Here is a 22,533-nt window from a genome sequence, read left to right as displayed (position 1 = left end):
CTTGCTCCTCCCATCAAAAGTTACAGTCTCGAAAATTCACAGGGGCCGTTTGTCGTATTGTGAGTTTGTTGTGTTGTGGTGGCGTTTGTGTTTCTGTGATGCTGGAAGCTACGGTACTGGTATTTCAAATGCCAGCAGGTAACCCCCAAACGAGCAGATGTTAGCCACGCTTCCAGAATATTAAGACTTTGAAGAATGACTAGGCTGTCGGCTTCGGAAGAATGAGCCACTGAAAACCTTAAGGTGGTACCGACATTTGGGATACTGAAAACCCCACGAGCGGAAGCAGATCACGGTCAGGCATAGGACCAGAAGGTGAACCCCTCAAAATGTGACTGAGGAAGAGCTGCCTTCTCAAAATAGCCAACCACAAGGAGCTGCACGGAAGCAGACTTGTGGGAGAAGAGCCTCCAGGACCTTCATTTGCTGTGGGGGCCCGACACGCAATGGGAAGACGCCGCTGAAAGCATCAATTCATAGTGGGGACTCGTAATGTACAAAGTCGGAATCTGGGAAAATTTGAAGCTGGAAAACATGACATGGAACACATAAAGATGGATATGAGCAGAAATGGGCTGGTGTTGGCATTTTGAGTCAGAAAACCCTACGCTGGGAATGATCGATTCAAGTGGAATGGTGGAGTATGCATAGTCAAAGGAAGATCTGTTGAAGATCTGTTGAAGATCTGTCTTGAAGTAGAATGCTTTCTATGATTGGATAATATTGATCTGAATATCAAGAAGTGGAACTCACTAAACCCACCTATATTTCATTGACCAAACATGTCATATGGCCACATTTCACTTCAGAGCGGAAGGAAAGTATAACCCTGCCATATAGCAGAAGAAAATCACTTATACCTTGTGAGTAATACGCATGACTATCTCACATACTGTGTCCACGTTATTGGGGTTCATGTCTTTTTCTTACTGATTATTCAGATTCGTTATATTGGTAGTACTGTGGTCTAGGCATTTGGACTGCTGACTGACAGGTAGGTGGTTCAAATCCCTCAGGTGTTCTAGGGGGAAAAGAAGAGACTCTGTTACTGTAAAGATTTACGGTCTCGAAAACCCTGTAAAGCAGCGGTTCTCAACTTGTGAGTCGTGACCCCTTGGGGGGGGGGTCAAAAAACCCTTTCACAGGGGTCGTCTGATTCATAACAGTAGCAAAAGTACAGTGATGAAGTAGCAACGAAAATAATGTTATGGGTCGGCCAATGGAGATCCCCTCATAGAGGGGTTTAGGAGAGGAGATGGGTTAATTAGGGTGCGAGGTAGTACCGATGAACACAGCTTTCCCCCAGATCCTGGATGCTTCCTCCCCCCAACTACCATGATCCGAATTCTACCTTGCAGGCCTGAATAGGACAGAGGCTGTACACTGGTACATATGAGGGCTGGAGGTACAGGGAATCCAGGGTGGATGATACCTTCAGGACCAAAGGTGTGAGGGATGATGCTGGGAGAGTGGAGGGTGAGTGGGTTGGAAAGGGGGAACTGATTACAAGGATCCACATGTGACCTCTTCCCTGGGAGAGGGACAGCAGAGAAGGGGGGAAGGGAGACTCCGGATAGGGCAAGATATGACAAAATAACGATGTATAAATTACCAAGGGCACATGAGGGAGGGGGGAAAGGGGAGGGAGGGGAAAAAAAAAAAGAGGACCTGATGCAAGGGGCTTAAGTGGAGAGCAAATGCCTTGAGAATGATTGGGGCAGGGAATGTATGGATGTGCTTTATACAATTGATGTATGTATATGTATGGATGGTGATAAGAGTTGTATGAGTCCCTAATAAAATGTAAAAAAAGAAAAGAGGAGAAAAAAATGATTAGGGCAAAGACTGTACAGATGTGCTTTATACAATTGATGTATGTATATGTATGAACTGTGATAAGAATTGTATGAGCCCCAATAAATTGTTAAAATAAAAAAATTTTTTAAAAGTTGATTTGTACCCTGAAAAAAAATAATGTTATGGTTGGGGGGTCACCACCACATGAGGAATTGTATGAAAGGGTCGCGGCATCAGGAAGACTGAGAACCACTGCTGTAAGGGCTTGCTTTGTGTCAGAATCAACTCAATGGCAGTGGGATGTAAGATGTATAAAAATTACAGTCTTGAAGATGCATCTGGTCCTTATAAGAATGATATCCAGAATATATGCAGGATATGCCACATTAAATAATGGGAACAATGTTCATCCTTTTAAAAACTTAAGTCTACAGGGAAGAATATAGTAACCTCATAGAGAAATAAGACAGTGAAAAAGAGCCAAGATTTTTCCCTATCACCTATTAGCACTCTACAAAATCACATACAAAGTAGAACTGGAATTGAAACAGACAAATAAGCTAAGGAAAAGAAAATATCTCATGACTTTGAAATATGACAAAAATGTAATTATAAATTAGTGGAGAAATTATGAGTTTTACATTAGATAATTTTAAGAGTACTGGCTTAATGGTCCATATCTCACACCTTTTAAAAAAGGTGAACTCTAGATGTATTAAAAATCTAAATATGGAAAGTCAAAAGAAAGTACTTTGTGACCTTGGGATTATACTTTGTGACCTTAGGATGGGAAAGAATTTTTAGGACAAGATTTCTAACATAGAAACAATAATTGGGAAGAAATGATGATAGCTGTATCAATATAAAGATTTCTATTTGTTGAAAAATTAACAGATGAATGATGGAGAAAATGTTTTACTTGTTTCAAATTGATGAGGGAATAATATTTTCTTGGCCTAAATAAATAAAATCCCTCACCACCATTGAGTCGAGTCTGATTCAGAGCAACTCCATATAGTGTTTCTGAGACTGTAAATCCTGACTAGCAGACAGCCTCATCTTTCTCCCCTACCGCACCCGAGTGGTTTGAACCACGGACCTTTTTGTTAGCATAAATGCCTAGCCCACAGCACGACCAAAATGAAACAGAACAACTTGCTGCCATCGATTCGGACTCATGGTGACCCTATAGGACAGGGTAGAACTGCTCCTGTGGATTTCTAAGACTCTATAGAATAGAAAGCCCAGTCCTTCTCCCATGGAGTGAGTGGTGGGTTCACACCGCTGACCCTGAAGTTAGGAGCCTGGCACACAACCACTACACCATCACGGATCCTTATCAATATGACAAACCTTAATAATCAAGAAGAAAAATACCTGAGCCCCAATACCATGGACAAATGATATGAGGCGGTCGTTAGTGTCATTTACACAGAATGACTGATTTTCCTTCTGATCTATGGTAGGGCGATACTTTCCTTGCTCCCTGAAGTTAGGTGCGGCCATGTGACGTGCTTAGTCACTGAAATACATGTGGATGTGGTAAGTACCACTTTTAAGGAGATGCTTCAGTTTGCCACAGTCTCTCCCGCCCTTTGTGTGGGGAGCATCCGTGTGGGAGATGTGGCTGCTCCACTAGCATGTGTCGCTGAGTAGCTGTGAGGAGTAAGAGATACCCCTGCTGACTTACGATGCACATGCGGCAGGGTGAGAAAATATTCCTCGGTGAGAATGCTAGCTTTCTTCCAAAGATCTTATGCCTCTTTGACAGGTTAATTTCGTAACAGACTATAGCCCACTGCCTGCGAGTTGATTCTGACTCAGAGTGAAACTGTAAATCTTTACAGTAGCAGACTGCTTCATCTTTCTCCCACAGAGAGACGATGGGTTTGTACCACCAACCTCATAGCAGTCCAACGCCTAATGGTATCTCAGTACACATGACACTTTCCAGTTGGTTATAGTTGATGTAGAGGTATGCTGTTTGTTTTTTAAATAATATTTCACTGTGTATTCAGTGAAAGTTTACCCACAAATTAGGCACCCATTTAACACTTTCTGCACACACTGTTCAGGGGCTTGGGTGACATTTTCCACAATGTGTCAACATCCCTGTTACTTGGTCTGAGTTGTTCCATTTCCAGTAATCTAGTTCACCCACCCCACCTTATCCCCCCCGCCCACCCCTGGGCTTTGGAGTATATGTTGGCCATTTGACCTCACATCAATCATGTTCCAGAAGAAAATAGGACTCAGAAAATGGATTATCAGAGGTGATAGTCTCTACTTTATGAGCAGCCAGCCTGTTGTTTATTGAAAGGTCTTGCCTGGGAGTACTTTGGGCTCAAAGTTTAAAGAGTATGTCAGGGTCATCGTCTTGTGGAGGTGGTCCTCTAATCTCAGTCTGTCCAATAAGCCTGGCCTATTTTGGAATCTGAGTTTGGCTCTATATTTTTCTCCCATCCTACGGGGATGCATTTACTGTGACCCTTATCAGAAAGGTCGGTAGTGGTAGCCGGCCATCCTATAGCTCTTCTGGTATCACGGTGGATAAGGTAGTTCAGGTGCCTTATTTGTCTTGTTGACTAGTTTCTTCTGGGTTTTTTCCCTTCTTTCTCATTTGCTCTAGATGCGTGGAGACCAATAGTTGTATCGCAGATGGCTACTCACAAGCTTTTAAGACCCAACATGCTATTCATCAAATGTGGAGAATAGAAAGTGGAGCGTTGACTGCCAATTGCCTGGGTTATCCCATGACATTATGGTCATAAGCCTTCAAAACTAGAAGACCACTGCCACAAGGTGTTTGGTTAGGTCAGTGATTCCCAATCTTCCTCATGCCGCGACCCTTTCATACAGTTCCTCATAGTGTGGTGACCCCTCAACCATATAATTATTTTCGTTGCTACTTCATCACTGTCATTTTGCTACTGTTAGGAATTGGGCAACCCCTGTGAAAGGGGCTTTTGACCCCCAAAGGGGTCATGACCCACAGGTTGAGAACTGCTGGGTTATGCCTAGAACTATCTGTATCTGACCCAATAGTTTCTAACAGCAGCAAGTATCTGTAACTGTGTCCCCTATATGGTTCATTATATATACGAACACACATATGTATGTAGATCTACATACATACAAATATATGTATACAGATACATATTGTTGTTGCTCGGTGCGAGCTAGTTGCTTTAAGCCTACGTGCATCAGAATAAAACACTGCCTGGTCCTGGACCATTCTCGCAGCTGTTGCTATGCGACAGCCCACAGTTACAGCCACTGTGTCTATCCATCTCACAGACGGTCTTCCTCTTCCTTCTCTAGACCTGACACTCATTCTTCATCACCATCCTCCCCACTGTGTCTCACCATCCTCCTTTCTAAGGAGCGTTTTTGCTGTCCTGCCCCCAGAGCATATTCTTCTGGTTCTTCTCGCACTCCATGGCATATTCAGTTTTCTGTGGCAACACCACAATTCAAATGCATCAATTAGTCTTCAGTTTACCTTTTTTTTCTTTTTGGCATACAAAGAAGGTTACTGAAAATGCATGGCTTAGACCAGGCACACCTTAGTTCTCAAGAGGGACATCATTGTTTTTTAAAAACGCTCTAAAGAAGTCTTCTGCAGCAGATTCTTCCAATGCCACATGTTACTCCATTTCTTGACTGTTGCTTTCGTGGATGTTGATTGTGAATCTAAATAAAATAAATCCATTTATCATGATGTTGTTTATCGGTCCAGTTGTGAGGATTTTTTGCTCTTTCTGTTAAGGTATAAACCATACTGAAAGCTGCCGCCTTTGATCTCCATTAGGAAATGCTTCAAGTCTTCCCCATTGTCAGTGAGCATGATTGTGTCATCTGTACATGCTGTTGTTGTTAGATGTCATTGAGTCAGTTGTGACCCACAGTGGCCCTATGCACAACAGAACCATCTCCACAATGTGCCTGAACCCATGACACAGCCACGGTGTCCATCTTTGAGGTCCTTCCTCTTTTTTGCTGCCCCTCCACTTTACCAAGCATGATGTCCTTCCCCAAGGGACTGGTCTCTCCTAACAACATGTCCAAAATATGTAAAACGGAACCTCACCGTCCTTGCCTCTCGGGGACACTCTGACCGGACTTCTTCCACGACAGTTCATGGTGCTGTCAATATTCTTCTCCGGCACCACTATTCAAATGCATTCATTCTTCTTCAGTCTTCCTTATTCAATGTCTAACTTTCATATGCAGATGAGGCCATTGAAAATATGACAGCTTGGGTCAGACACACCATCGTCCTCAAAGTAACATCCTTGCTTTTCAATACTCTAAAGCGGTCTTGTGCATCAGATTCACCTAATGCAATGTGTCTTTGACCTCTTGACTTTTGTTCCATGAACATCAGCTGTGAATCCAAGCAAGACACAATCTTTGAAAATTTCAAACTTTTCTCCACTTGTGAGGATTCTTGGTCTTCTTCACATTGAGTGGTAATCCATATGGAAGGCTGTAATCCTTTATTCTCATTGGCAAGTGCTTCAAGTCCTCCTCGCTTTCAGCAAGCTAGGTTGTGTTATCTGCATATCGCAGATTGTTGATAAGCCTTCCTCCAATCTTGATGCCACATTCTTTTTCAAGTCCAGCTTCTCTGATGAGTTGCTCCGCATACAAATTAACTAAGTATGGTGAGAGGATATAACTTTTCCTGATTTTAAACCATGCACTATTTCCTTGTTCTGTTCACACCACTGCCTCTTGATCCATGTACAAGTTCCAATTGAGCACAACGAAGTGTTCTGGAATTGCCACTCTTTTCAAGGCTACCCATAATTTGTTAGGATCCACACAGCTGAATGGCCTGGCATAGTCAATAGAACCCAAGTAAACATCTTCTGGATGATCCCTGCTTTCAGGCAAGATCCCGCTGACATCAGCAATGACATTCCTGTTCCACGTCCTCTTCTGAAATTGACCTGAACCTCTGGCAGTTCCTGTCGATATACCTGCTACAACCATTTCTGGATGATCTTTAGCAAAATTTTATTTGCATGTGATATCAAAGATATTGTTCTATAATTTGAACTTTTTATTGAGTCATCTTTCTGTGAAATAGGTACTAATATGGCTCTCTTTCTTTCCATCAATTGGCCAAGTAGCTGTCTTCTAAATTTCCTGGTATAGAGGAGTAAGGGCTTCCAGTGCTTCGTCAGCTTGTTAAAACATCTCAACTGATACCCCATCAATTCCTGGAGCATTGTGTTTGGTTCATGCTTTCCATCTGTATATAGCAGGTGAGTAATGAAGCCACGCAGAACGGATAGGAAATGGGACAAGGAAGAGGCAATTCAGCCTCTAGGAAATAGGGAAGAGTTTGAAGGGGTCACAAGAAACGACTTTATTTCTCCTTCTTGATGTGAACTTGTCTTAGTTTCTAAAAAGTCCTAATTTCAGCCAAGAAAACATATGGACTGAAATGTATTTTATTTGCATATAAGAGGGGGAAATTAAACCAATTTTCCTGCTGGTTCCAGTTCATCCATGAACATGTTGATTATGAATAAAATATGCTCAGACATGTCTCTGGGATTAAGGGGCCTTAAGGACAAGTTCTCCTGATCTTGTTAGGCTGCCTTCAAAGGAAAGGTGAGAAGAGCAGATTCCAAGGGTTCCTGCCAGGCCAGTTGAATTCAGAGCACAGAGGTCAGCTCAGAAGGTCGCCGTGATTTTCTTTTCTTATTGAGGAGGGATTTCCAAGGGATAGATTTTCTCAAAGGACACAAGGTGATCACGGGGGGTGTGGGGGTGTCTATTTAGAAGAAGTTTTAAGGAAACTGAAAATTGCACTGGTCAGGAAAAAAAGACCAAGAAACCTTCATCAAGGACTTTTTCTCCATCACAACAGTGCAGCTGTTTATTATTTGAGGGTGGCAAGGACTCTGCTATGAGGATTTCCATGGGAAACCTTATCCCATCCACCCTCCAGCCCCAGTCTTTCTGTCCCCCAAACTCTATGAATATTCAAAAAGGTGTCACAAATTGTCCTCGAGGGCATCACAGCCCCCTACCTTGACATGTAAATGAAAGGGTGCAGAACCCTTTGGGGAGGGAAACGTTAAGAGATGGAAGCACCCCCTATGGCTGTCCATAGGTCTACCTGCTTGATGCTTGCCACATGAAGAGATCAGTGAAGGTGTAGGTGCCATAACAATGCATGGTGATGAAACTAGACGGTGCCCGGCTAGCAGAAGGGATAACGTCCTGGGTCTTAAAGGCTTATCTTGAAAGTCCACTAAAGGAAGTCTCCACTAAATCTACATGGAAGAAGCACACCAGCCTGTATGACCCAAGGATCGCAAATAATAAAACCACATCTAAAGGAGGGGTTGGCGTCAGAGCTTAAATTGTGAACACCTGGTTTGTAGAAGCCTATGGATGACAGTGGAAACCCCAAATCCATTTTCAGGGTCCACGCACAGATGAAGTCTCAGGTGAATCCTCTCGGACCATAGTTGAAGGATGTGAACAGCCTTCTTATCAGGGAGCATTGTAAAGTCGATTATGGTCTGGATAGTTAGGTTAAGATGCAACATCATATCATTCAGCCCCCTTTCTGACCCATTTAAAAGTTGTTTCAGTTAAAAAATAAATAAAAGTGGGCAACGAATGTATAAGGGTGGTTTACTCAATTGATGTATGGATGGATTATGATAAGAGTTGTATGAGCCCCAATAAACGGATTTATTAAATTAAAATAAATAAAAGTGAAGAGCAAATACATGTGGATTAAACCTCTGGTGAATCACCTAGCTGTCACTGTCATGCAGAGTGCATTGGAGAGTGCACGCTACAGCTGCAGTTAGGTTAAAATGTCACACCTTGTCATATGATCTCCCTTTTGACCCATTTAAAATCTGTTCTAGTTTTTAATATTTTCTACTTTGTTTCAATTGAGGTTTTTCTCTGATTTACTTTGTCATTGCTGTTAGTTTTGTTGTTTTGTATGTTTTCCTGTATCTGTATATTTACTTATCCGGGTAAATCTATGGAGATGACAGATGAGTGGATTACTGGTTTCTTGGCGTTGTGGCAGGGACGGTTGGGGGAAATGGGGAGCCAGTAGAAATGAGTAGAAGGAAGAAGAAAATGGTCTAAAACTTATTGTGGCAACAATTGTACAACTCTTCTTTTTTTTTTGTACAACTCTTCTTGATATGATTGAGCTATTGAATTATATGAAATGTGGTTATGTGCCCATGAATGGTTCCAAAGTAATAAGTAAATAAAAGAGACTTTTTATTTTTAAAAAAAACTAAAGGGAGAGTATATTGAGAAATAGTATTTTCCTATTTTGACATTTTTGTTTAGTAAATATTTCTATGATTTGGTAGCAATCACTTTTAAAACTTAATCTCACACACACACACACACACATACTTACCTATATCCATGCAAGTGCCCTTCAACTAATTGGTCCTTCCACTCATCTATTCATCCAACAAATGTTTACTGAACACATATTATGTGCAAGACTCTATTTTAATGTGAAGTGCAGCAGCAAATAAAACAAAGTCCTGGTCCATGGGAATGCGATTCTGTAGAGAGGAATAGAAAGTAAATGCATAAATCAGTGATGGATGGTATTTACATAAGGTAGCAAATACCAAGGGAGAAAGAGTAGGCAGAGGAAAGAAGGTGGGGTTCAGATGGTGAAGGCTCCCCTGGGAAGATAGTATTTGAACAAAGACCTGAAGAAAGTAAAGCAATGAGTCAGCTGGAGGAAGCTGTTTCAATCAGAGGGAAAAGCAAGTGATAAGGACCTGATACAAACAAGTCTGAAGGAACAAGGGGGAGAATGCTAGAAGATGAGGTCAGAAGGATGGCATGCAGCTGGGGCAGGACTTCAGAGGGCAATTGAATGACTCATGCTTTCCCCTGAATGAGTCCGAGAGCCCGGAGGAATTCCCAGCAGAAAGACTGACATTTATTTGCCTTGTGTTGTGCAGGAAACACTCTGGCTGATGTGTAGAAAATGCACCACAGAGAGCAAAGGCAGAAGCAAGCGGGTCAATTACTGGGCGATTGTTCCTCTGCTGGCTCCTTTCCTTCTCGCCAATCCCTCAATGTTGGGGAACCCCAAAACTTCACCACTCAGAACTGGTTTTCTTTTGTGTCCATAGCCACCTGTCAGCTGTGAGTGAGTGGCGATGGTTTGCACCAGGATGGTAGCAGAGGAGGTGATGAAAGGCCATCTGATTGTACAACTCTTGTGAAGGTGGATCCAGGGGCATTATTCACGTGTTTGCAAGGAAGGGAAGAAGTCAGAGTGATGGCAGGGTTTAGGGCCTGGACACATGGAAGATTGGCGTGTATCTGAGATGAGTGGGTTGCAGTTTATTTTTGTTTTGTTTTGTTGCCAGTGGGGCAGAATAATAATCATGAGTTTGACTGGAGATGGGTGGAGATGGTGAGCTAGCAGTTGCCTGTCTAGACTTCAAGAATCCAGTCCAAGCTGGAAATTTTACCTTGAGACTTGTTAGCAGAGATGGCATTTAAAGCTATCATGAGATGACCAAACTCAAAACTCACTCAGCTGCCATCGACTCCATGCCAACTTACAGCAATACTATAGGACAGGGTAGAACTGCCTTTGTGGGTTTCCAAGGCTGTAACTCTTTATGGGAGCAGATAACCTCATCTTTTCCTCCAAGTGTGTCTGGTGGTTTTGAACTGCTGACCTTGCCGTTAGCAGCGCAATGAGTAACCCACTACATTACCAGGCCGCTACTTGTCTGCCAGTTTGTCGTACTGTGGTGGTTTGTGTGTTGCTGTGATGTTAGTAGCTATGTCACTGGTATTTCAAATATCAGTAGGGTCACCTAAAATAAACAGGTTTCAGCGGAGCTTCCAGACTAAGAACAGACTACAGAAAAGGAAGCTGGTTGGCCGCTTCAGAGAAATCGGCCACTGAAATCCTTATGCATAGCATCGAAACACTGTCAGATGCTGAAGACCTACTGAATAGAAGCGGCACATTGTCAGAGACAGTGCCAGAAGACGAGACCGTCAGGTCAGAGGCGCTCAAAATATGACTGACGAAGAGCTGCCTTTTCAAAGGAAAGACCAGATGACATGAATGGAGGAAAGCCTGTGGGGGGAAAGCCTTTGGGACCTTCATCTGCTGATGGGACATGACTCAAAATGAGGAGGGAAAAAAACAGTTGCAAAAATCTACTATGAGTGAGGCCCCAACAGACTGGACTGGAAAACACTCCTAAAGGCCAACAAACAGTCCTTGAACTAACTACACGTTTTTCTTTCTTGTTGTGTTTTTTTTTTGTCTTGGTTTGTTGTTGTTAGTTTTGTTGTCCCGCTTTTGGCTGGACAGTCCCGATTTTTAACAATTTTTCCCCACGTCCCGTGGTGTTTTTAAAAAGTCCCAATTTTTGGAAAGAATGCACGACAAGCTAGGGTATACGGTTTTCGGTGGCCATGTGGCTATTTCGCCAGGATGTGAGTTTTATCAATGGTGTCCGGCTTTACCAATGTTAAAATCTGGTCACCTTACTTTAGGTGTAGACAGTAAGAACTGAGGTTGTCTTCTTCGATTGCACTTCCACGTATCACCTGGAGGGGGCTCAGGATCCAAAAGAAAAACCAAACTCACTGCCAAGGAGTTCAAGTGGGGACTCATCGGGACCCTACAAGACACAGTAGAACTGCCCCTGTGGGTTTTTCAGACAGTGACTCTGTATGGGAGCAGAAAGTCCTGTCTTTGTCCTGGAACTCAGGATAGCAAATGCCTGTGTCTACCAAGAGGGAAAGAACTGGAAAATGGAAAGTTGAGAGGCAAATCCTAGTCTCTTCTTGACTTTCCAGAGCCCTGATGGCATACACGTTGGGTTGCTAACCTCAAGGTCAGCAGTTCAAACCCACCACCCAGTCCTTGGAAGACAGGCGAGGCTCTCTACTTTCCCAGTCAACTTTTGGATTAGATATCAAGTGAGACAGTTTGTCCCACCCAAGAACTGCTCGGTAAAGTGAGGGCCAATGAAAACAAGGGAACCCCTAGGGAGAGAGATGAACTTAACAGCTGCAACCAAGAACTCAAACAGACGAAAGTTAGCTATGTTCCCCATGGACAGAAGCTGCCCAGGTGGCCTAGTGGTTACGCTTCAGGCTGCTAACCGCAAGGTCAGCTGATTGGAACCACCAGCCTCTTGGAAGGAAAATGATGAGACTTTCTACTCCCATAAAGAGTTACAGTCTCGGAAACCCACAGGGGCAGTTCTACCCTTTCCTGTGGGGTTGCTATGAGTCTTGATCACCTCCATGGCAGTGGGTATGGGTCTTGGTTCCTGGCGGCATCTCACAGTTCTAGCCTGCTTGCTTAGGCCTGCCTGGCTGGGGCTGGTGGGGGTGGGGCTTGGAATCCTGGTGTTCCAGTGGAGAAAGAGCAGCTCCGCTGGCTGAGGAGGACCCTGGCCAGGGAATGGGAGCAGGGTGGGGGTGGGGAGCTCTTTGGAGAAGAAATAAAAGAAGACAAAAGCCAAGAACAGTTTAGCCACTTCCCCTGGCCACAGAGTGAGTCTTTAGTGGGGCTGCAAGGTGAACGAACCTAGTGATCTAGTTTCAGCCAAGAGTACTTAAACCTCATCCCTAAGTGTAGGTTAACGCATTAACTTCAGATTTCAAGATTGCGTTTAGCTAAACCACAGAGAGGGAAGAGGGGCGGGGGACACGAGAGAGGACCCTGGAGGAGTAAGCTGTGCTTCCTGGCCTCAGGGCGTGCTCAAAAGCCCCCGGGAGATGTGACATATGTTGCCTGGGGCCACCAGAGAACACCTCCTCAGGCAGCAAGCGGATGAGGTTGGAGCTGGAGCTTGCAGCCTGGAGGAGGCTTAGGGACTGAGTGGGTCTGCCTGACAGACGCCCTTTCCCGTGGTGAGAGCAGCTGGGCTGTGGGAATATTTACAGCGAGGTGTGGGATGCTAACAGGAGCCCTGGGGGGCGACGTGATTCCCCGCTGGGCTGAGAACCACAGGTTCGAAACCACCAGCCGCTCTGCGGGAGGGAACAAGATGGGCTTGAGACTCCCTGTACCACAGGGTCCCTGTGAGTCTCAGTGTGCTAGGTGGCAGGGAGTGGGTTTTGTTTGTTTGAGAGGGCCTCCGAAGTGGCGCAGCAGATTAAGCGTCTGTCTCCTAGCCGCTACTTTGATGGTTTGATGGATGAGTTAGTGGGGTCTCCAGGAGGTGGAAGGGCCTCCTTGGCAGTGAACAAGAGTGGGGTGCAGAGGGAGGAAAGGGGGGGTGTGTTATTGTGCTGGCAGGGCTGACCCTAAGAGGGCAGAGTGATCCAGGAGGGAATTTGTAGGAGGAAGGGAGAAACCCCCGTGCCTGGGATCACTGCTCCGATCTGACGGAACATCTCCTCACGTGGCTAAGGCTGGTGTCGTTGCCCAAGGTCCTGCGTGGAAACCCAAGGCTCCTTCGTCAGAGGAGGCGTCTGGCTCCCTGTACAAGCCTCGTGGTAGGGGATTTCTGTAGAAGTCACGTGATCTCATCATGGGAGCCAGGAAAGCAGCGGAAGAGCCAAATGTGTTGTGTTGACAGCAATAAAAGCCCAACTGCATTTCTTAGCCACTGCTAAGCACAGAACCAGACACACTGGCCCAGTGGCTGTGACCTTGGCTCTAGCATCGGGGCAATGGAGAGGACAGGCGCAGGAGAGGGCAGTATTTAGAGTGGCTATGTGTGGGAACTGACTGGGTGGCACGTCGTGGCCATCACCACCACAAAAGTGGAAGAAGAGTTACGCCATTAAGAAATAATGCCCACATCTGATGTAGTCACCTTTGAGGAAATGGCCCAGGGAGAAGAAAGTCTCACTTCTGAAGGCAGAGCAGGGGGTGGGTGGATAGCCTGCAGGGAGACTGAGCCTTGGTCACTGTCTGGGGATCAGCCACCCAGTGGAAACTGAGCAGAAGGAAGGACGTGGTCCAAGTCCCTTCTATCACCCTATGTAGCTCCAAGAAAGAGGGACAGTGGGCTGAAAGGGCTCACCACTGGGGGAGCAAAGAAAAGGGTAGTGACAGGGTTCAGTCGTTGGTGGGGCCAGCACAGGAAGAAGAAATGGAAGTGAGAAGGGTCGCAGGGAGGAGACGAGCCAGTTGGGGTGCAGTATAGCACCAATGAAACATACAACTTTCCTCTAGTTCTTTAATGCTCCCTCCCAACTATCATGACCCCAATTCTATGCTATAAATCCGGCTAGACCAGAGTGTGTACATAGAGACAGATAAGAGCTGGAAACACAGGGAATCCAGGACAGATAGACCCCCCCAGGACCCATATTAAGAGTGGCCACACCAGGAGGGTAAGGGAAGGTGGTGGGAGAAAGCGGGAGCTGATCACAATGATCTACATAGAACTCCCTCCCAGGAGGATGGGCAACAGAAAAGAGGGTGGAGGGAGACATTGGTCAGTGTAAGACATGAAAAAAAAGAAAAAAGATAAATGATCAAAGGTTCATGAGGGAGGGGGGAGAGGAGGGAGGAAAATGAGGAGCTGATACCAAGGGCTCAAGTAGAAAGAAAATGTTTTGAGAATGATGATGGCAACAAATGTACAAATGTGCTTGACACAGTGGAGGGATATATAGATTGTGATAAAAGTTGTACAAGCCCCCAATAAAATGATTAAAAAAAAAAAGACCGTCCCTTTGAATGAAGAAAATGGTTTACAATGTACAATCTGTCAGGGGGTTATGAGGGTGGTGAGGTAGAGAGGAAGGAGAGAAGAAAAAAAGAGCTGATACCAAGGGCTCAACCGAAAGTAAACGTGTAGAAAAGAATGAGGGCAACGTATGTACAAACATGCCTGATACAATTGATGGATGGATTGTGATAAGAGCCCCCAAGAAAATAATTGTTTTAAAGAAAATGTTCTAAATTGATTGCGGTGATGATGCACAACCCAATGAATTGTGTGGTGCGTGAATTATATGGCAATAAAATAGCTCAAAGAAGGCACTATTCAGTGAGATTGGGATCAACTTTTCTCCCCATTGGGGCAATTAAGCTTTTCCTTGGTTCCACAGTAGAGCCAGGATGCCAGAGGGTGGCACGTGCGGTCTTTGCAGCCCAGTGGACAGAGCGCGCCCCCCACGCGCCCCTATGACTGCACCCAGCACAGTTTCTGAAACAAGTCTGACGACCTTGCACTTGGATTGCAATCAGGATTTCTCCATCGCCAATGTCTCTGGATTACTTAGATTACTGTCTCTCAAGCGTGTCTACTTTGAGATCAAAGTGGGCGGGGGCCGAGAGGGGGTAAGGTAAACTACTGGGAGTTGTTGATTAAAAGACAACAACAAATCAGCTCCCTCCCACGGAGCCAATTCTGACACATAGTGACCCTACAGGACAGGGTAGACCTGCCCCTCTGGGGTTCCAAGATGGGAATAGAGAGCCTCAGCTTTCTCCAGCAGAGCAGTCAGTGGTTTCAAACACCTGACCTTGCGGTTAGTAGCCAATGTGTCACCCCTACAGCAGCAGGGCTCCTCTGGGGTGTTGATAATTAGTTTAAATGACTGAATGCAAAAATTGATGATCTGAATCATACAAATTCACAATTACAAATTGTTTTTTAAATCGGTCTTCATCGTTGAAGCACATCGCTGCATGGGAAGAACTGGAGGAACTCATGCTAAGCGAAGTAAGTCAGGCACAACAGGACAAGTACAACATGAGTCCGCTGAGGTTAGTGTTAAAAAAAATGCAAAAGGGGCATAAGGAAAAAGCTACTGTATACAAACATTCCTGGGGCGAGGACCGTGTAGTTTGGCAGGGACCAGATCAAATGCAGGGATGCACATGGTAGACAACTGGGGAGGAGGTGGGGAAAGGGAAAAAATTATGAAAATAAGGAAGAAATGGGTAGCTGGGGCACAGGGCACTAACCCACCCAAGGGGAGGGTATTGTTTATATCTCCACAGGGAAAGAGGGATCAGACATCAACCCAGTGCCCCAAGGTGTGAATGCAACATTCTGGCATGGAGTAGGTCTGGGGGCCTGGCCCCGGTCCCAAATACTAAGTGGATGCCTGCCCCTCCCCCCAGAAGAATTTATTTCAAAGGACAGCATTGAATCTGCAGTTCCGGGAGAGGGACATACCTGATCAGAGCACACGGGAGCAGATGAAGGGGGAGGAGGAGAGAGTGGAGCACATCCTGGCCCACCAGGCCTAGAGGACAATGATGACCCCAATTAGAGCAGCCAGTCCACAGAGAGGACCACATGGCCAGCCCCACTATGAGACACGGTGCCCCTCACTGACCCATGGCCCTGCGGGGGACAGCACCAGAGACATAGTGTGGGAATTGCGCCCGATCTGATCCCCCTACACCGAGGCAAAGCACTGGGGGAGTGCAGCAGAACCCAAGTGAATGGAGTGGCAAGGTCCCCAGGGAAAGCTGAAGGTGGATTTTGGGGCCAGGGCATGGTGCCCCAACAGACTGGACTGGAAAACACTCCTAAAGGCCAACAAACAGTTCTTGAACTAACTACAGGTTTTTCCTTTCTTGTTGTGTTTTCTTTTCTTTTTTATTTGTCATTGGTTTGTTGTTGTTTTGTTGTATATTGTTCCTTGGTTTTGCTCTGTCTTGTTTTCGTGCATGTTATTGTCTCCACAGATCTGTCTAAATAAGATAGGCTGGGTGAACAATCTGGAGGAGAAAGCAATGGAACCGACAGTTCCGGGGGGAAATGGAAGAGGGGAAGGCGGGGGAAAAGGTAGTGGTGTTAACAAACCCAGGGACAAGGGAACAAGTGATCCAAATTAGTAGTGAGGAGTGTGTGGGAGGCCGGGTAAGGCATGATCAAGGGTAATGTAACCAAGAGGAATTGTTGAAACCCTGATGGGGACTCAGCGTGATAGTGGGACAGGAGGAATGTCAAGGGAAATAGAGGAAAGAGCTGGGAGACAATGTCATGGGTCATGGGTCAAACTAAGAGCAGGACCAGGACTTGTGTGAGCTAAGCAAGTCACCAGCCACCCCAAATGTAAGGAGGCCCTCACTGTCAGTGGAGTGCAGTGCTGGCCCAGTTTAAACGGTCTGATTCCTGACAACTGGGGGACACGGAGGAGAAAGAACTCAGGGAGGTGGGAATTCCTCCTTGCACCCTGGTGCTATTTTCGTTGGGTTTGGTTTTGTTATTGTTGGTATAACTCCCCAGCCTTCCTATTTGAAGGATTACCAGACTCTCTAGCAATGGGACATGAACTCTGAGTTGGAGGCCTGGGGTGGGAGTGTTGTAAGCCTGGGTTGTGGCAAAGAAGCAAAGGGAAATGGGGTTCAGTGGATACACTAGGGGCGGGGGTGGGAAGAGAAATGATGGAAGAGGGTTAACGTGGAAGAAGAGACGTAGTGAGCCCGACAGGGGCAGTCAATTACATAAGGTCAACCCCAAACCCCCTTGCCATGGAGCCAATGCTGACTCTCAGCAGCTCTACAGGCCCGAGTAGAACTGCCCCTGTGGGTTTCTGAGGCTGTACATCTTCATGGGAGCAGCGAGCCTCATTTTCCTTCCACGGAGTAACATGGGTTCCTGCTGCCCTGGCGGTTGGCAGACCATGCATCACCCACTCCCTCTCCAGGGCTCCTTAGTCATAGAAGGGGGCTTCAAAAATTGGTGGTGGTGGTAGGGGAATTCCATTATCTCTTAATTCTATTTTTCCATGAACATTTTGAAGCCCCTGGTGGTGTATGGTTATGAGTTGGGCTATAAGCCCAACCATCAGCAGCTCCAAGGGAGAAAGACAAGGTTTTCTACTCCAGGACAGAGTTACAGTCTAGGAACCTCACAGGGGGCAGTTCTCTGGCACCCTATAGGGTTGCTATGAGTTGGCATCCACTCGATGGCAATGGATTTCGTTTTTAGGTTTTCTTTAGTCAGACACATTATGTTATATGGCGTGAGAGCATGTGTGAGAGTGTGTGTGCGCGTTTGTGTGTGTGTGTGTGTGTGTGTGTGTGTGTGTGTGTTGGGAGTATCCTTGGATGATGCTGCCCCTTGGACACCAACCAGCTTCTCTTTATCTTCAGGATGTCACTGTTACTTTGGTGGCCAGATGCTTCCAGCTGGAATCACTTGGATCGAGACGCCAATTCCAAGATTCAAGTGCCAGGAACAGGCAACTGGACCGTTAGGCAGTGACCGCTAGGCACCATGTTCAAGCCGACACTGGATTTAGTCACGTGCGGGGAGTGTGGTGCCTTCGACCTTCTGACCTGGAGAGAAGGCCTCCAGATGGCGGCCCCGTGAATCTTAATTGGGTGGATGGAAGAGGAGGGTGGCCTTTGCCAAGACACCCAGGACCTGAAGCCTGAGAATGCAAGTAACTCAAGGGGTTGTGTCCCCCAACCAGTCTGGGCAGAGGGAGGTCAATGCCAAGATATTGGCTAGGCATCAGAAGAGAGCCTTAGGATAATGCCAGTCAGGGTGCAGTGCAGCACCGATGAAACTTACAACTTCCTTCTAGTTCTTTAATGCCCCCCCCCCCACACACACACACACGACCATGACGCTAATGCTACCTTACAAATCCAACTAGAACAGAGCATGCACACCGGTACAGATTAAGAGTTCTCAACACAGGGAATCCAGGACAGCTCAGTCCCTCAGGACCAATAATGAGAGTAGTGACATCATGAAGGTAGGGGGAAGGTGGGAGGAAGAAGGGAGAACCTATCGCAATGACTGAAGTATAACACCCCCGCCCCCAGGGGGATGAACAGAAAAATGGGTGAAGGGAGACAGATAGGAAAATAATAATTTATAAATTATCAAGGGTTCATGCGGGAGCGAGGGTGGGGAGGGAGGGAGAAAAAAATGAGGAGCCGACACCAAGGGCTCAAGTAGAAAGAAAATGTTTTGAAAGGAATGATGGCAACAAATGCACAAATGTGCTTGACACACTGGATGGATGGGTGGATTGTGATAAGAGTTGTATGAGCCCCCAATAGAATGATTTTTTTATAAAAGAAAGAAAATGCTCTGTTGGGACCAGAAACCCCCTGTATTGCAATCCCAAGAATTGAAATGTACTTTTCATGGAAGCAGATGGATGAACAGACTGGCCATCATTCCGAGGTGAGCCATGCCAACATCTCTGGGCCCCTTCCTGACGGAAGGGCTGCTTAATGGCTTTAAAGAAAAGCCTAGAAAGTCTTCACTGGGGCCACGACAAGCTGGCTTATGCAATCCACTTTCTTTGATTTAAGCGTGTTTGTTTAAATCCGGGAGGAGGAAGCTTGCCCTTTTGTATGTCAAAGGAGACAAGAAGAAATTGTCTCTGGAGTGACCATGAACTCACAATGCCTGCCCTGGAGGAGGGATGGAAGGATCCAAACAGCCTTTCTTTGGGCTAGAATGGGCGTCTGGTGTCCTTCACAGGTAGCCCGGGGAGGACAAAACTACTGGGTGTCACTGCAACCTCAGCCATCCTGAATGAGCACCGTGGACTCTAGGGCCGGGCACAGGCTGGTTCCATAATGCTTTTAGGCCCCAGGCATCTTCTGACATTCTTCTCTGCCATCCTTAGCTCTGGTCCTCCTGGTCGCAAGTTGGTTGCTTGGCCTGGTTTGGTGTCTGCACTTCAGGCACCAGGAGAAAAAAGGGCAACGAGGCATAGGCACCCTTCCACAAGCTTTCTCCAAAGCTCCAACAGGGGAGCTTTCCATCTCTCATGGGGCACGGGAAGGTTTTCAAGTAGGACCGTGGTCAGGTTTGTATTTTCAAACACTCTCTGGACCTGTGCGCAGGATGGTGGGCCAGGGAGTCAACATCAGGAGAAAAAACAGTGAAGAGGCCGCCCCGAGGATCCAGGGAAGAGTGATGGGGACAGTAGGAGATTTAGGGAAGGAGGTGGGAAGGGAGGGTGGATAGAAGGATACTCAGGGGCAGAGACAACAGCTGAACCTCTAGATTCAAAAGGACAGGGGGGAGGCTGGCAGGAAACGAGGAGCTAACAATAGTGAGCACAAGGAAGAAGGCGTGTCCTGGAATTGGGGGTGGTGAGGGTGGCACCACTCTGACGAATGTGATTGAATGTATGAGGCGTGATGTGTTTGTCTGTGAAATGGATTAAGAAACCAAACACTAATTAATACTCAGGGCTATCCCTTTACACCTGGATTTTGGTGGTGAGGGGGAGAGAGCTGTGAAACTTTGGTTTGGGGCTTGGACCCCGGGGGATCATCCTGAAGAGCTAGGAGAAGCAGGATTTGGGGGGGCAGATGATAGCTCATTGCACGTGTCCAGTTTGAGAAGCCTGTTGGCTGGGTAGGCATTAAAAGAGGAGACAGCCTTGCCGCGATCTGCTGAGACTGCTTTGTGACCCCCTGTGCGGAGCTTGACGCATAACTGGGGTGGATTTCTTGGAGTCGCCACTGTATCCTGGGTTGGCCCAGGGAGCTACTGTCCACTAAAAACCCATGGAGACAGCCTTTCACCTTGAGATGCTCTGTCAGGTGGGGACCTCTGAGCAATCATCCTCTCCCCACCAGGGGTAACCAGACAGCCATTCTGGGATTTACAGAAACACCCAGCGTGCTGGGACGCTTCCTGCCGTTTGTCTTCATGTAGGACCGAGGGTCTGAGTCTCAGCTGAGCCACCGAGGCCTGCAAGTCACGCTATGGCCTGGCCAAACTGTTTGCCCTGCCGGGGGACCAGGGCCTCTCAAGCCACTGCTTCCAGGAATGGGAGCCAATACCCATTTCCTTCCTTCTGACTTGACCTCTTTGGGCCAATTAGGCCCAAACTGTAAAGGCCTCTGCGCTGTTCTTTCACTGTAAGTCCTTGAAGATAGGACCTGTGTCATGTCACAGGGAACAAAGCACCTGGTGAAGCACTGCTGAAGGGAAGGACAGCAAGTTGAGCTTCCTTTCAGAAACAAAACAAAAAATAACCCCAATACCTTTGCGCTGATGCCAACTCATAGCGACTCTACAGGACAGGGTAGAATTGCCCGTGAGTTTCAGAGACTGTCGCTCAACTGGAGTTGAAAGCCCCGTCTTTTCCTTGTGGAGCGCTGGTGGTTTCAAACAGCTGACCTTTCAGATCTCAGTCCAGTGTGCAACCACAACACTGCCAGGTCTCCTGAACCTTCCTACAGATCAGGGGTCTAGAAGGGAACTTTTGAGACGGAAGAGCCACTCCTGTCCCTCACAACAATTTTAAAAATGATTTGAGAGGCATAAATGTAAACAAATGAAATCACTATGATTTGAATAATATCCTTAAAAGACGTTATAAATGAAACGATGACCATTTAGTTTTCATTGTCAATTGTACTTTAGAGCCGCATACATGCACCTGAAGAGCCGCATAGGCTCTCGAGCTCCGGTTTGCTGACCTCTTGCTCTTGAGCTACTCAAACGCCAGCCCCCAGGTCTTGCCATAGGCCTTCGGGCTCCCTCAGCCCAGGCCATCGCTCCTAAGTAGGCTTCTCCCTCAAGTTGGTGGGTCCAGCGTGGATACTCTACCTGGGACCTGCGAGGCCAGCCCAGGCTGAGCAGGGCCGGACAGGGCAGGGGAAGCTGTGTGCATTGGAGGTTGTATCTGGGCCAGATGGCTGACCCCTAACGCCCACCCTCTGCCCTCCAGGAGCAATTATACAGATACCAACACAACCGCCACTACAACCATACTTGCTGCAAAGTAAGTCAATTCTTACTGTAGGGACCCTATAGGATAGGGCAGAGCTGCCCCCAAGGGTTTTCAAGGCTGTAACCATCTTCAGAAATGGTCAGCCACATCGTTCCCCTGTGGTGCAGCTGGTGGGCTGGAACTGCAGACCTTCTGGTTAGCAGCTGAGTGCTTTAACCACTATACCACCAGGGCTCCTTCAGACATACACCCAACCCAACCCAACCCTCTGCCATCAAGTCGATTTCAGCTCATAGCAACCTTACGTATTGGGTTTTGGAGACTAATCTTTTTGGAAGTAGACAATAGCCACATTTTTCTCCCACGGAGTAGCCAGTGGTGTGAATGCCTAGCCCACAGCCCTCCAGGGTTCCTTCTACAGAGACACGGAAACCAAACAAGCTCACTGCTATCGAGTCAATGACAACTCATAGCCACCCTGTAGGACAGGCTAGAACTGCCCCCTGTGGGAAACCGAGACTGTAACTGTTTACCAGAGTAGGTAAGCCAGGACTTTCTCCTGAGGAGCAGCTGGTGGGGTTGAACTGCCGACCTTGCAGTTAGCAGCCCAATGTGTAACCTTTAGGTGCCAGGGCTCCGGCAGCTAGCAATCAATGCCCATGCACACACAGACTCAGATTCAGAGACTTGCTCACACGTCTTCACAAGTACACACACTCATGCACTCCCCCACCCCTATACCACACACACAGGGCATCACATCCTGGTTCTGGCATTTGACAGCCGGGCGTGGCAAAGTACATATACTTCATCTCTTTGCGTCGTAATGTCCTTCTCTATAAAAATGAGTATAACAATGACATTCCCCTCTCGGAGGTATTGTGACGCGTAAACGAGATACAGTGGTCAAGAGCTTCCAACTGTGACCCACACAGGAAATACTCAGCAAGGACTGTCACAGACAGTGTGCGCCCACCGAGAGACTTGTGTCTTTATCCCGTGCCACGGGGCCTCTCCCTACTGTCACTAGGTTGATGACCGGGCAGGACAAGTTTGCTGGCCCTCCATCGCCCTGCGCCTGCC

Source organism: Tenrec ecaudatus, chromosome 17 (genome assembly GCF_050624435.1).
Source record: "Tenrec ecaudatus isolate mTenEca1 chromosome 17, mTenEca1.hap1, whole genome shotgun sequence".
Taxonomy (NCBI): Eukaryota; Metazoa; Chordata; class Mammalia; order Afrosoricida; family Tenrecidae; genus Tenrec; species Tenrec ecaudatus.
This window is presented reverse-complemented; position numbering follows the sequence as displayed.